The 13,844-nt window shown below is 39.6% G+C and overlaps 1 protein-coding gene across 3 annotated transcripts in view; it reads left to right on the top strand.

Annotated features, from left to right (window-relative positions):
- The first annotated feature begins 1,821 nt into the window (after positions 1-1,821).
- Positions 1,822-13,844, top strand: part of CSGALNACT2 (chondroitin sulfate N-acetylgalactosaminyltransferase 2) — a 45,406-nt gene continuing 33,383 nt past the window's right edge. For 2 of the 3 annotated variants that reach the window (XM_035024548.1, XM_035024517.1), the window contains exon 1: positions 1,822-1,952. The gene's annotated coding sequence lies outside the window, so the exon portion shown is untranslated. The remainder of the gene's footprint in view (positions 1,953-13,844) is intronic. The other variant, XM_035024530.1, reaches the window with a different exon arrangement.

The raw sequence follows: 13,844 nt of genomic DNA, 5'->3' as shown, positions 1-13,844 counted from the left end.
TGCTGTGCTCTGTACCCACTCTCTAATTCTCCCACGAGAATTTACATTTGCATTTACACTCCCAAATTGGGTCCTCAGGCCTACAGGACAAAAACACCCATGGCAGGCTTAAACACTAGATAACTAATTTACGCTAAATAGACTCACACAAGGCTGATCACCATATTAGAGCATAACGAGGCATCCAGACAGAAAGCTTTATTATGTCAGACAGTAAACTTAATCATTCATGCCATTTGCTCGAGAGGCATGAGATTCTGGATAAAGGAGGTTCTGGATAAGGGAGAGATTCTGGATTATGAACACATAATCCTTGTGTGTTCTTACTTTAATCAATTCAATTCACATTTATTGAATACTTCCTACGTGCAAAGTAGTGGTAGATGAAAAAGACATGGTCCTTATATTCACAAGGTCACAGACCCATGGAATCTATGACTAGATGAATTATTTACTCTTGGGCCAGGTTGAGGGAAGGAGTGTTAAAACTGTAAACATTTACAGTTGCTCAGAAATGACATGAGAGAAGAATGACACCTTGATATTAGGAAGAGGCTGGACATCCAGCAAGCCTGGTTTAGAAGTAGGCTATCCACTCTCTTACCGGTGGGATTTCCCACAAGACATATCTGAGGAGAACATCTGTGTTAAAGACATCCCAATAACCATCGTCCAATGAAGATAGATGTGATTAGGAGCAAATCCTCCCTTCTAGGAATGCCACTTCTACAGGATGCATCCCATAGTCACCCCAGTCTTTTCCTCTAACTAATGTACTTAATGGTGACCGTGAGTCCAACTGCCTGCCACCTGCCGGGCAGAGTGCCAAACACTTCAGACACAAATGTTAATTGCATTTAACCCTCATAACAACCTTAGGAAGCATATGCTGTTGTTACTGTCCCTACAACACAGCTGAGGAAACAGGTTATGAGAGGCTAAGTGTGGTAACCTGCCAAGGTAGCCACTAAGGAAAGCAGAGCCTAGTGGGAAGCAGACCCCAGAGCCGCTCTTACCACCTCCGTGTCCTGCCCAGACACAGGCAGGGGCTGGTGCTACCTGACATCCCCTCCCCTGCTCAGGCCATCACTCCCCAGGGCAGGACAAAGTGCCTTGGGGGATGTTCTGAAATAAGCAGTTGAGTGGAAGGGATGTTGGGGAGGGCTTGCTTTTTTTCCACTCACTAAAATCATACAATGTCAGATCTCAAGCCATCTCCCACAATGTCTACCTCGTTTCACATATAACGAAACCCAGATCCAAAGTAATGGAATGGCCAGTGGCAGCCTGGGAGGGGAGGGCCAGTGGCAGCCGGGACTTCCTCACTGGGGGCCTCACGCGCAGCCCAGCACACTCGAGGATGCTGGGACACCTCTGGCGACCTGTCAGTCCTTAGCTCAGTGCCCATGAAGGCACTCTTCGCCCCTTCGGGCTCCCAGGACCGGGGTTCCGGGCAGAACTGCGCTGCCATCCTCGGCTAAGTCCCTCCCTCCCTCTAAGTCAGCGGTCCGCTGGAGCTGGTACTCCTGTCCCTGCAGACCCTTGTTCCGGCAAGAACGGTTTTCTGCCTGGGGCGCTCTCCCAGTCTCCACAAATCGTTTTTGGAGCTACACACACATCTTTTAAACAGATAATCGATTAATCACTACTGTATGCTAATTACGGAGCTTTCCAAACCTGGCACTGGGCGCGGGCGGGAAAGTGGGCGGAGCTAGGGCGGGGCTGTCGGGTTGGGTGTGGGCGGGGCGGGGCAGGCGCGCGCCGCGGCGGCAGCCTCATTTCCTCACGCGCGCCGGAAGTGGCTGTTGTCGGCGCGGTGGCGTGTGGTGGGTTGTTAGGCGGTGGTAACGCCTGCGTGCGAGGCGCCGCCGGGTATGCCCGCGGCCGGGGAGGAGGCGGCGGGGCGGCGGGGCGGCGGGGCGGCGGTGGCCTTGCGCGGACTGGTGAGCGCGGTGAGTACCCGGCCCCACCCGGCCTCTCCTGCCCGCGGCTCTCGCGGCTCGGGCCGGGGCAGTGCGGGCGCCGGGGCTCGGGCGGAGGGCTGGGGGTCCCTGTCCGGGTCGGGTCACTTCACGGACGAGCCCGCCGGGGGGCCCTGTCCGGATGGGGTCGCCTCCTGGACGAGCCCCCGGGAGGCCGCTGTGGTGTCAGGAAAAGTCACAGTTTTTCGGAGCGGTTTGAGTTCTCTCTTGAGAACGATGCTGTCAGAGGACCGTTGGTTTGGGTGTTTTTTATTTTTATCACTTTTTTTTTTTTTAATCTAACTCACCACCCTCTCTGCATCTCTCAGTGCATAAACTTTGTAGTCAGCTGTTACCACTTGATGGCGTTAAAGTAGTATTCTCTTGACAGCAGCCCCTCGCTGTATCTGCCAGACACCAGGCGCCTTTAAAGATGCATATTTGTGTAGGAATTAGTGGGGCCGAGGAGACTACAGGACAGGGAGCCTCTTGCATTTTCAGTCTTCATCTGGAAAATTGCGCTATTCCTGAACAGCTTGCGGAGGAATAATCTGTAAACGCAATAGTGATGCTTTTATTTGTGATGACATTATTGGCAGAATGAAAATTTAATTACAAATCTGAATCTTTTATCCTTCAGCCTGTTCTTGAGATTTATATGCAGTGTCTGGACATTTAACCTCATTGAAGGTTCTCAGGAGCTGGGTCTTAATTTCTGGTGGAATTAATGTTGTCTTTAAATGTTGTATTAAAACAGTGTTTCCAAACTTGGAGGTGGGAAACCAAGTATTGTATGACTCCGAATGTTAACCTTCATTTTGTATTATTATTCTGATACCATTTGTTTAAAATTGTCTTACGACTGAAAGAATGTAAAAAGGATGTTGGTTTTCCAATATTTATGGCTAAATATGGTTAACTATTCCAATATTTACTGAATATTGACAGTTTGGAAATTACATTTTTTTCTTAACTTTTTTATTGAGGTATAAAATACATATGAAGTCATCAGGTACATAAATTTAATTGTACAGCTGTGTGGATTTTTATATATTTATTAACTTGTGTAACCACAAGCTAGACCAAATTATACTTACAGAACATTTCCATCATCCCAGGAGTTTCCCTCTGCTTCTTCCAAGTTTTACTCCTGCCTCCCAATCAGTGTTCTGATTTCTGTCATCATCTCTTAGTTTTGTCTATTTTGGGCTTGATGTTAATGGAGTCATGCAGAATGCTCAGCACATTGCTTGTGAGAGTTACCCATGGTGTTTCATGTTTCAGTAGTTCATTCTTTTTTTATTGCTGTTTAATATTCCATTGGTATGACTGTGACTATTCTGTTGATGGATATTTGTGTTTTCAATTTCTGTTATTACATATTTTGAAGAATGCTATGAACATTCATATAAATGTTCTTGGTGAACACCTTTGTGCATTTCTGTCAGCTATGGAATAACTATCATAAATTAGGCAGAAAATTGTTTTAACCAACACAGAGTCTCTCTTTTTCAGTAGAATTTGTTATTTTAACTTCTGTAAAGATTGGTAAAAAGCGTAACTATTTTGAGTTCAAGACTTAAGTGATTCTTTACTGTATTATTATTTATTTCTTGGGTTGCACACCTATGACAGTCTTCTACCAGACTGTCATTACTTTTAACTGTTAGATAAGTCTGTTAGAGCTGGTGATGATCTGTCCCTGACGCTTATTGCATAACACTTAGGTAAGAATTGTGTTACTCAAGTTGGTGGTTGTTAGGGGAAACGAAACACCAAAAGGATATGACTAAAAAATGGATTGAAGAATCATGGGATTGCAAGCCAAAGAACTTATCTTGTTGTTGTCATACTATACAAGTACTAGGTATAAAGGTAAAATTGAATTACAGGGTTAGTTACAAATGTGAGTTTACTGCAGGAATACAGTGATTTCCATGAGTAGCATGTGAGAGATAGATACATAGAACATGAAGCAATGGAGTTGATGTAAGGAATAGAAGAAAACTTAAAAATTAATATTAGTATGCTCAGATTTGGGAGGGCATCATGCCTATTGAACATATAAAGGCTGCCCTGAAAAGAATCAGTTCTTGAATATTAAAAAGTAGATATAGGAAAAAATAGCTATGACATGGAAAATAGATCCAGGGGAGTCAGTGAACGTCTAATAGCAGTTCCAGGAAGGAATAGAAATTAAAAGAGGAGAAATAACCACAGAGATCATGAGGGTAGGAGTATCCAGGCCGAATCTTGGGCATCCAGAGCCAAACAGAAAGATGTATCAGGAGACAAAGTACTGGCAAATGTAAATCAGCCCTTCCCTCTCTGGTCTCCATTTCATCTGTATAGTGGGGATGATCAATAAGTACACCTTTCCAGCAAGCTTATAGAAAGATGTGGCACTGGTTAAGGGTTTCTGGCTATGCTAACAGCTTCTATTTCCCATTCTCCTCCCCTCGCCACTCACAATAGATGCCAGATTTCCCATTCTTAACTTATGGTAGAATGTCAAAAGAAGAAAGGAAGGAAACAAGGAAATTTCTCTAAGTATCTGAGTTTATGAATGGGCTAGTCCATTCATACCGAGAGTCTTTTTTTTTTTTTTTTTAAGATTTTATTTATATATTTGACAGAGAGAGAGAGACCGCGAGAGAGGGAACACAGGCAGGGGGAGTGGGAGAGGGAGAAGCAGGCTTCCCGCTGAGCAGGGAGCCCGAATGGGGGCTCTATCCCAGGATCTTGGGATCATGACCTGAGCCTAAGGCAGACGCTTAACGACTGAGCCACTCAGGCACCCCATACTGAGAGTCATCAAAGAGTATTGATAGACACACCTAGATTCCAGTGAAATTTATGAACTTCATGGGTAAATTAATATAGTCTCATAAACTTCCAAAGAGAAACATATGGTTACCTAATAAAGGAGTGAAAATCAGATGTGCACTTAGACTTCTAATCTGGAATATGGAATGTTAGATAACAGTGGAACAGTATTTAAAAAGTGCTTATCTCTGAACTAAGAAACTTATCCCTAACCAACCTGTCATTCAAAGTGGGGGCAAAATAGGGGCCCCTGGATGGCACAGTCAGTTAAGCATCTGACTCTTGGTTTCAGCTCAGGTCATGATCTTGGGGTTGTGAGATCAAGCCCCGTGTTGGGCTCCAAGCTCAGTGAGGAGTCTGCTGGAGTTTCTCTCTCCCTCTCCCTCTGCCCCTGCCCATGCTTGTTCACTCTCTCATTCTCTCTAAAATAAATAAATCTTTAAAAAAAAAAAGGGGGGGGGGTAGGGGCAAAATTAAGTCATTTGCACCCACTAGGAATACCAGAGGACATACTGTATCAAGTGAAAAATTAATCCAAGAAAAATAGATGTGGAATTCAAGAAACAGTGACCAAAGAAAATAGTATAACTTATTTCTTAACTCCAAGGCATTAATAACCATAGCTAAGACATGTAATGCAATGCTAAGGAAGGATTCACAGACCAGAGTAATTATAGTTTAAAGTCTATAATCTGGAACAAATACTTAACATGATTTTAAAAGTTGGTTGTCAAGGTGGGAAATAGGTAAAGCCATGTTGGAAGGCTTATCCTGAGCAAGGGAAAAGCTATAGATACTGACCGATTACATGCTGGAATGAATACTTTAAGGAATTTTTACTTAGTAGTTCCATTTTCAGAGATTTATCCTGTAGGTGAAATAACATGTTTCCACATGTTATGCTGGGATGTTTAATAGTAGCAGTAGGTTTGGAAGGATACACAAAAACTGGTGAAGAGAACTGGGCCTCTGGGATAGAAGGGAGAGGTTTCACTCTATACCTTTATATCATCTTTAACTTTTTTCTCACATGTATTTATTTCATGGAATTTTAGAAATGTCAAAAAAAAATTTAAGAGTGTACGAAAATGTAAAGATTCAGAGCACAGGTTGCCAAATGTGGCTGGTCATCTGTTTCAGTATGACCTGTGACCTAGGAGTGGCTTTTATATTTTTAAGTACTTCAAAACAATACAAAAGAATAATACTTTGTGACATTAATTATAGGTAGTTCAAATTTCAGTATCCATTGGAGTACAACTGTGCTCATTCATTTACACATTTTCTGTGGCTGTTTTTGTGCTTCAAGGCGGGGTTGACTGGTTGTGATATTTAGTACATGGCCCTTTACCTGAAATGTTTGTTAACCCCTGGTTTAGAGCCAGAAATAGACCTCCATATGTATAGGAATTTTGCTTATGATAAAAGTGGGATTTCAGGGCGCCTGGGTGGCTCAGTCATTAAGCGTCTGCCTTCAGCTCAGGTCATGATTCCAGGGTCCTGAGATCGAGTTCTGCATGGGGCTCCCTGCTCCGCGGGAAGCCTGCTTCTCCCTCTCCCACTCCCCCTGCTTGTGTTCCCTCTCTCGCTGTCTCTCTCTCTGTTGGAAAAAAATAAATAAAAATATTTTTTAAAAAATGGGATTTCGGATAGTGACAAGAACATGGATTATTAAATAAATGGTAAGAATTGGCTATTTGAGAAAATAAGTTTTATATTAGGATTATTTCCAGTAAGGAGACTAAAATGGAGAAGCCATTCAGGAAGAGACCATTTGACTCCATTAACAACAGCAACAAAACAAAACTTTACATAGGTGAAATAACACCTAACGCTTATTGAGCACTTAATGCTTGTCATGTTTTACTTGACTAATTGTTACAATAACACTGAAAGGTTGGTCCTGTAATTATTCCTGCTTAACAGATGAGAAAACTAAAGCTTATAGAGATTAAAAAACTTATCTATAATGAAGATTAGAAAGTAGTAGAGCAGATATATGATTTTAGGCCATCTGGCTCCCAAGGCAATTATATGGACAAGACAAAGTAAGAGAAATGTTTATAATCTGTTAATACCATTTTATAGGTATTATCTATGTCAACACATCTGGGTCTACCTCATTCTTTTTGAATATTGTATAAATGTCTGCAGTTTACTTAATCTTTCTATTGATAGACTTTAAAATGCTTTTATTTTGTAGTTACATATAGCAGTAATAAATATCTTATTCATGTGACCATATACTAGTATGAGTATTTCCACAGTATAAAGTCTTAAAATCTTAAAAATGGAATTGTGAATTGCTGGATTAAAAAGAATGTGCATTAAATCAAATTTGTCCTCCAAAAAATAAGGTGTGTGTGTGTGGTGTGTGTATGTGTGTGTGTCTATTTTTAGTTTATCTTTAATCAAAGGAATTGAAACATCTTGGAAGGAATCTTGGCCATCCAGACAAATTACCTCATTTTATAGGTGAGGGCCAGATAGGTTAAGTATTATGCCCAAGATTACACCGCTATTACACTTGACTTTTTTAGTTGTTTTTCCTGTGCCACAGGCTGCTTTTGACACATTTTTCTGTTTTACCTGTAATGATAGCATGAATATTACTGTCATTTGTTTTGCTGCAATCTGGGAACCTTGAATGTAGTTTAATCCAGAAACACTTCTCAAAATGATCTATCTGGTATTACTTGTTCTTAGCACCCAACACAGTGTATCTCTTAGTCAATTTGGACAGCTATAACAAAGTACCATAGACTGGTTTAGGAACAATAGAAACTTATTTCTCTTAGTCTGAGATCAGGGTGCCAGCATAGTTGAGTTCTGGTGAGGGCCTTCTTCTGGGTTATAGACTGTCAACTTACTCTATCTTCACATAGCAGAAAGAGGGCTACTGTATCTTCACATGGCAGAAAGAGGGCTATGTTGCTCTCTGGGATCTCTTAAGATCCCATTAAGGAGGACTGCACCCTCATGACCTAGTTAACCTCCCAAAAGCCTCATCCCCTAATATTATCACATTGGGGGGTTAGGATTTCAACATATGAATGGGGGTTGGGGAGAGAAACGTTAAGTCCATTGCAGTGCCTAACACACACTAGGTACTCAAATTTTTTTTTTTAATGAGTACTACCTTCTGGTGATCAGTACTTTTATTTCTAAATACTTACAAACTATTTGTTCAATAACATGTTAAAATCCATGTATCATTGTAACTCATCAATTGCTCAAGAAATAAAAGGTTCTAATTCCTTCCCTTATAAATATTGATATTTCATAATGTTTTAGTTTTGTTTTTCTGACGGTGCTTGTGTTTTCCAAATAATTTTGTGACTTTGTTTTTGTTGTGTAAAAAGTGAACTAAAAGTTATAAATTTAGTTTTTGAAAACTTTAGTAAGAAATTGTACAGAAATTTAGGAAGACTATACAGAATAGAACTTTTAAAGTAAATAGATTCAAATGGATTGTTTGTATTTTGCAAAAGGCAGTAGGTTACTCTTACTGCAGAAGTTATTTTGGCACACTGTGGTGTAAGTATCATGGAAATGATGTATGAAATATGTATGAGTAGTACTATAAAATTATAGAATCCAAAAATTGAGTAGAAACTGCTTGAAGGTCATATTGTTATGTAGGGATCAATGTCATAGAATGAACTATCTTTATCTTAGTGCTAAAGATATGGCTCAAAATCACAAGGCAAATAGAAAAGATATAATAAGACCTTCAGAGTAATATGTGTTCTACTTTTGTAAGAGAGCAGGTGTTGCTTAATTTTGTTTTTGTTTTTTATTTTTAAGTAATCCCTACACCCAGTGTAGAGCTCAAACTCACAACCCCAATACCAAGAGTCGTATGCTCCACCAACTTAGCCAGCCAGGTGCCCCTCTTATTTTTGTTTTTTTTTTTTTGTTTTGTTTGTTTTTTTTTAAAGATTTTATTTATTTATTTGACAGAGAGAGACACAGCGAGAGAGGGAACACAAGCAGGGGGAGTGGGAGAGGGAGAAGCAGGCTTCCCTCGGAGCAGGGAGCCCGATGCGGGGCTCGATCCCAGGACCCCGGGACCATGACCTGAGCCGAAGGCAGACGCTTAACGACTGAGCCACCCAGGCGCCCCTATTTTTGTTTTTTAAATTCAAACTTGGGGGTGCCTGGGTGGCTCAGTTGGTTAAGCGACTGCCTTCGGCTCAGGTCATGATCCCGGAGTCCCAGGATCAAGTCCCCCATCGGGCTCCCTGCTCAGCAGGGAGTCTGCTTCTCCCTCTGACCCTCCCCCTTCTCATGCTCTCTCTCATTCTCTCTCTCAAATAAATAAAATCTTTAAAAATAAATAAATAAATTCAAACTTGGAGTCAACAAATCTTCATGCTCATCTTCTTAATGAACAAAATGGAGTTTTCTTTAAAATGATTCTTTGGTGCTACTACTAAAACTAAATCTGATTTGGTTTTATTTTTTAAATAGCTTCATTGAGGTATAAGTGATATACAATAAGCTATACATAAAGTATATAATTTGATAATTTGAACATATGTATACACCTGTGAAATCATCACCACAGTCAAAATGATAGACCATATCTATCACTCCCAAAAGTTTCCTTGTGCCCTTTTATAATTGCTTCCTGTTACCACTTCCCTGGACCCCCACCTGGTCCCAGGCAACCACTGACTCATCTGCTTTCTGTCACTACAAATTACCTTACATTTTCTAGAATTTTATATAAATGGAATCATACAATACATACTCTTCTGTTTTTGAACTTCTGTCACTGAGAATAATTACTGAGATTCATGCATGATGATGCATGTATCGGTATGGCTGTACCACAGTTTATTTATCCATTCACTTGTTGATAAACATTGAATTGTTTCTAGTTTTGGCTGTTACATCTAAAGTTGCTATGAGCATTTGTGTACAAGTCTTTGTATGGACATATGCTTTCATTTCTCTCAGATAAATATCCAGGAATGAAATGATTCAGTCATAATAGGTTTATGTTTAACTTGTTAGGAAACCATAAAACCATTTTACATTCCCACCAGCAGTATATGAAAGTTCTAGTTCTTCCACATTATCACCAACACACCACTTTTTAATTTTAACCATTCTAAAATTAGCCATTCTATGTAATAGTATCTCATTGTGGTTTGACAGTGTTGAATATTTTTTCACGTGCATATTTGAAGTGTTTACTCAAACATTTTGCCAAGTTTTAATTGAGTTGTGTTTGTTCTGTTATTAGTGCATTTCGATAGTTTTTAAGTATATATTCTGAATACAAGTCCTTTATCAGATATATGCTTTGCACCTATTTCCTACAGGTCTGTAACTTGTCTATTCATTCTCTTAACAGTGTATTTCAAAGACCACAAGTTAACAAATTTTGATGAAGTCCAGTTTATCAGTTATGCTGTTACTGTTAGATCAAAGAAGCCTTTGCCTAACTTAAGGTCACAAAGATTTTCTCCTGTGCTTGCTACTACTTTTATAGTTTTAGGTTTTTCATTTAGATCTGTGATTCGTTTTGAATTATATCCTAGTGAATATGATGTAGTATCTCATTGTAGTTGTGATTTGCATTTCCCTGTTGACTAACGATGTTGCGCCATCTTCGCATGTGCTTATAGGCCATTCTTAATCTTTTTAGAGAAATGTCTAATCAGATCTCTTGCCCATTGGGTTATTTATCCTTTTAATATTGAGTTGTAAGAGTTCTTTATATATTCTAGACACACATCCCTATCAAATACATGATTTACAAATATTTCCCCCCATTATGTAGTTGTCTTTTTCACTTTATTGAGGATATCCTTTGCAGGACAAAAGTTTTTCATTTTAATGAAGTCCAATTTATTTATTTTGTCTTTGGTCTTTTGGTGTCATATCTAACAAATAATTGCCTAATTGAAAACCACAGAGATTTGCACTTATGTTTTCTAAGAGCTTTATATTTTTAATTCTTATATTTAGATCTTTGACCCACTTTGAGTTAATTTTTAATATAGGGTGAGGTAGGAGTCCAGTTTCATTCTTTTGTGTGTAAATATCTGATTGCCCTAGCATCATTTATTGAAAAGACTATTCATTCTCCATTGGATTACCTTTCCACCTTATGGAAATCAGTTGACTTAATGTGAAGGCTTATTTCTTTTTCTCTTTTTTTAAAATTTAATTTAATTTATTTATTTGAGAGCGAGAGAGCACATGATGGGGTAGGGTCAGAGGGAGAAGCAGACTATCTGCTGAGCAGGGAGCCCGATGCGGGACTCGATCCTGGGACTCCGAGATCATGACCGGAGCTGAAGGTAGTCGCTTAACCAACTGAGCCACCCAGGCACCCATGAGGGCTTATTTCTGGACACTAAATTCTATTGATCTATATGTCTATTCCTATGCTAGTACCACACTATCTTTTTTATTTACTTATTTATTGGGGGGAGCACTTGTGGAGGGAGGGGCAGACCCCAATGAGCGGGGATCCCAACTCGGGGCTCTAGCCCAAGACTTTGAAATTTCAGCCTGAGCTGGAGTCAGACGCTTAACCAACTGAACCACCCAGGCACCCCAAATTAATTGATTTTTAGATGCTAAACCAATCTTGCATTTCTCAGATAAAGCTCACTTGGTCATGTTGTATACTGCTTTTTATGTGTTGATGGATTCAGTGTACTAATATTTTGTTGAGGATTTTGTGTCTGTATCATTAAGGAATATTGGTCTGTAGTTTCAATATCTTTATCTGATTTTGGTATCAAAGTAATACCAGCCTCATAGAATGAGTTGGGAAGTGTGTTCCATTTTTTTAAAAGTTGTGAAGAATTGGTATTAATTCTTATAAATGCTTGGTAGAATCCACGAGTGAAGACATCTGGGCCTGAATTTTTCTTTGTGGGTAGTTTTTGATTATTAATTTAGTCCCAACATAAGTCTATTCATATTTACTGTTTCTTCTTGAGTCACTTTCAGTGGTTTGTGTCTACATTTTAAAGGGATTTAAATAGTTTGAAAACTTATCATTATCCATATTATTAACATTTCTGATTTCTTCATTGCTTTGTGTTTTCCATCTGGTATCTTTTACTTTTTTTTTTTTTTTTTTAAGATTTTATTTATTTGACAGAGACACAGCGAGAGAGGGAAGACAAGCAGAGGGAGTAGGAGAGGGAGAAGCAGGGTTCCTGCCGAGCAGGGAGCCCAATGCGGGGCTCCATCCCAGGACCCTGGGACCATGACCTGAGCCTAAGGCAGACACTTAACGACCGAGCCACCTAGGTGCCCCGGGTATCATTTTACTTCTGCCTAAGGAATTTGTAGTGCAGGTCTGATGGCAATGAATTCTTTTAGCTTCTTAATGTCTAAAGAATTATTTTCTTTCTAAGATTTATTTATTTATTTGAGAGAGAGCGCATTGCATGTTTGCGGGTGAAGGGGGAGGGCGGTCAGAGGGAGAGGGAGAGAGAGAAAATCTCAAGCAGACCCCATCCCACAACCCCGAGATCATGACCTGAACCAAAATCAAGAGTCTGACACTTAACTGACCAAGCCACCCAGTGCCCCAAGAATTATTTTGCCTTTGTTCTTGACAGATACTTTTCTGCATATAGAATTCTAGGTTGACCTATTTTTCCTTTCAGTTCTTTAAAGATGTTGCTCCACTCTCTTTGTTTTTTAAATATGATATGTGTTTTTCTTCTGGCCACTTTCAAGATTTTCTATTTATCATAGGATTTGAGCAAGTTGATTATCATGTGCCTGGTTTTAGTTTTCTTTATGGCATTTGTATTTGGTAGTCATTGAGCTTCTTGGATCTGTGTTAATACTTTTCATCAAATTTGGAAAGTTTTCAGACTTATTTCTTTAAATATTTCTCCTTGTCCCCTCTCCCTTCTTTAGAGACTCTAATTACATATGTACTAGACTGCTTGAATCTGTCAAACAGCTTTCTAGGTGCTCTGTTAATGTTTTTCATTCTTTTTTCCTTCTGTATTTTGCATAATTTCTATTGCAATGTCTTCAATTCATTAATATTTTATTCTGAAATATCTTATCTACTGTTAATTCCATTCAATGTATTTTTCATCTCAGACATTGACGTTTTCATCTCCTGAAGTTCAGTTTTTTTATGTCATCTGTGTCTCTGCTTAGTTTTTTGAACATGAATATCTTTTTAAATACACTTGTAACCATTTTAATGTCCCTTTTCTGTGAATTCTAGCATCTGTGTCAGCTCTAGATCAGTTTCAGTCATTGATTATTCTCATTATGGGTTGTATTTTTATTTTTCTTTGTATGCCCGATCATTTTTGTTTGGATGTCAGGCATTGTGAATTTTATTTTGCTGAGTGCTAGATATTTTTATATTCTTCTAAATATTTTGAGGCTTGTTGTGCAGTTACATGAAAACAATTTGATCCTTTCAGGTCTTGCTTTTAAGATTTGTTAGGCAAGACCAGAGCCATGTTTAGTCTAGAGTTAATTTTTTCCCATTACTGAGGCAAGACCTTGTTGAATATTCTACCCAGTGCCCCATGAATTTGAGGTTTTCCAGTCTGTCTGGTGGGAACATGCACATTATTCCTGGCCCTGTATGAATGCTGAGTTCTGTGTCCTCTAATTTTTTTTTTTTTTTTTTTTTTTAGCTTCAGTTAGTGCCAGTGCCAGTGCCTGCACTGGTCAGCGCTCTGCTCAATACCTAAAGGGTGTGCTCTTCAGATCTCTGGAGTTCTCTCTCTGTGCAGCTCTCTCCTCTGGTACTGTAACCTTTCAGCCTAGCTGCCTTGGTCTCCTCAGACTGTTGGCTCCATCTCTTCAACTCAGCAAGTCAGCTGGGCTCTGCTTAGGAGGGGACTCCCTGTGTTATGGTGTGGAACCTAAGGCAGTAAGCTGGGCAATCGTTTATTTTTTGTTTCTCCTAAAGACCACTGTCCTTTATTACCTAATGTTCAGTATCTTGAAAACCATTGTTTTATATTGGGAGGGGTGGGTTCTGGATTTTATTGGTTGGTTTTTTATTCTTTCAACTGCAGGAGTAAATCTGGTCCCTGT

This window comes from Mirounga leonina, unplaced genomic scaffold, assembly GCF_011800145.1.
Source record: "Mirounga leonina isolate KUSES-001 unplaced genomic scaffold, KU_Mleo_1.0 Mir_114, whole genome shotgun sequence".
NCBI lineage: Eukaryota > Metazoa > Chordata > Mammalia > Carnivora > Phocidae > Mirounga > Mirounga leonina.
Note: the sequence above shows the minus strand (reverse complement) of the source record. Positions and strands in the feature narration are given on the sequence as shown.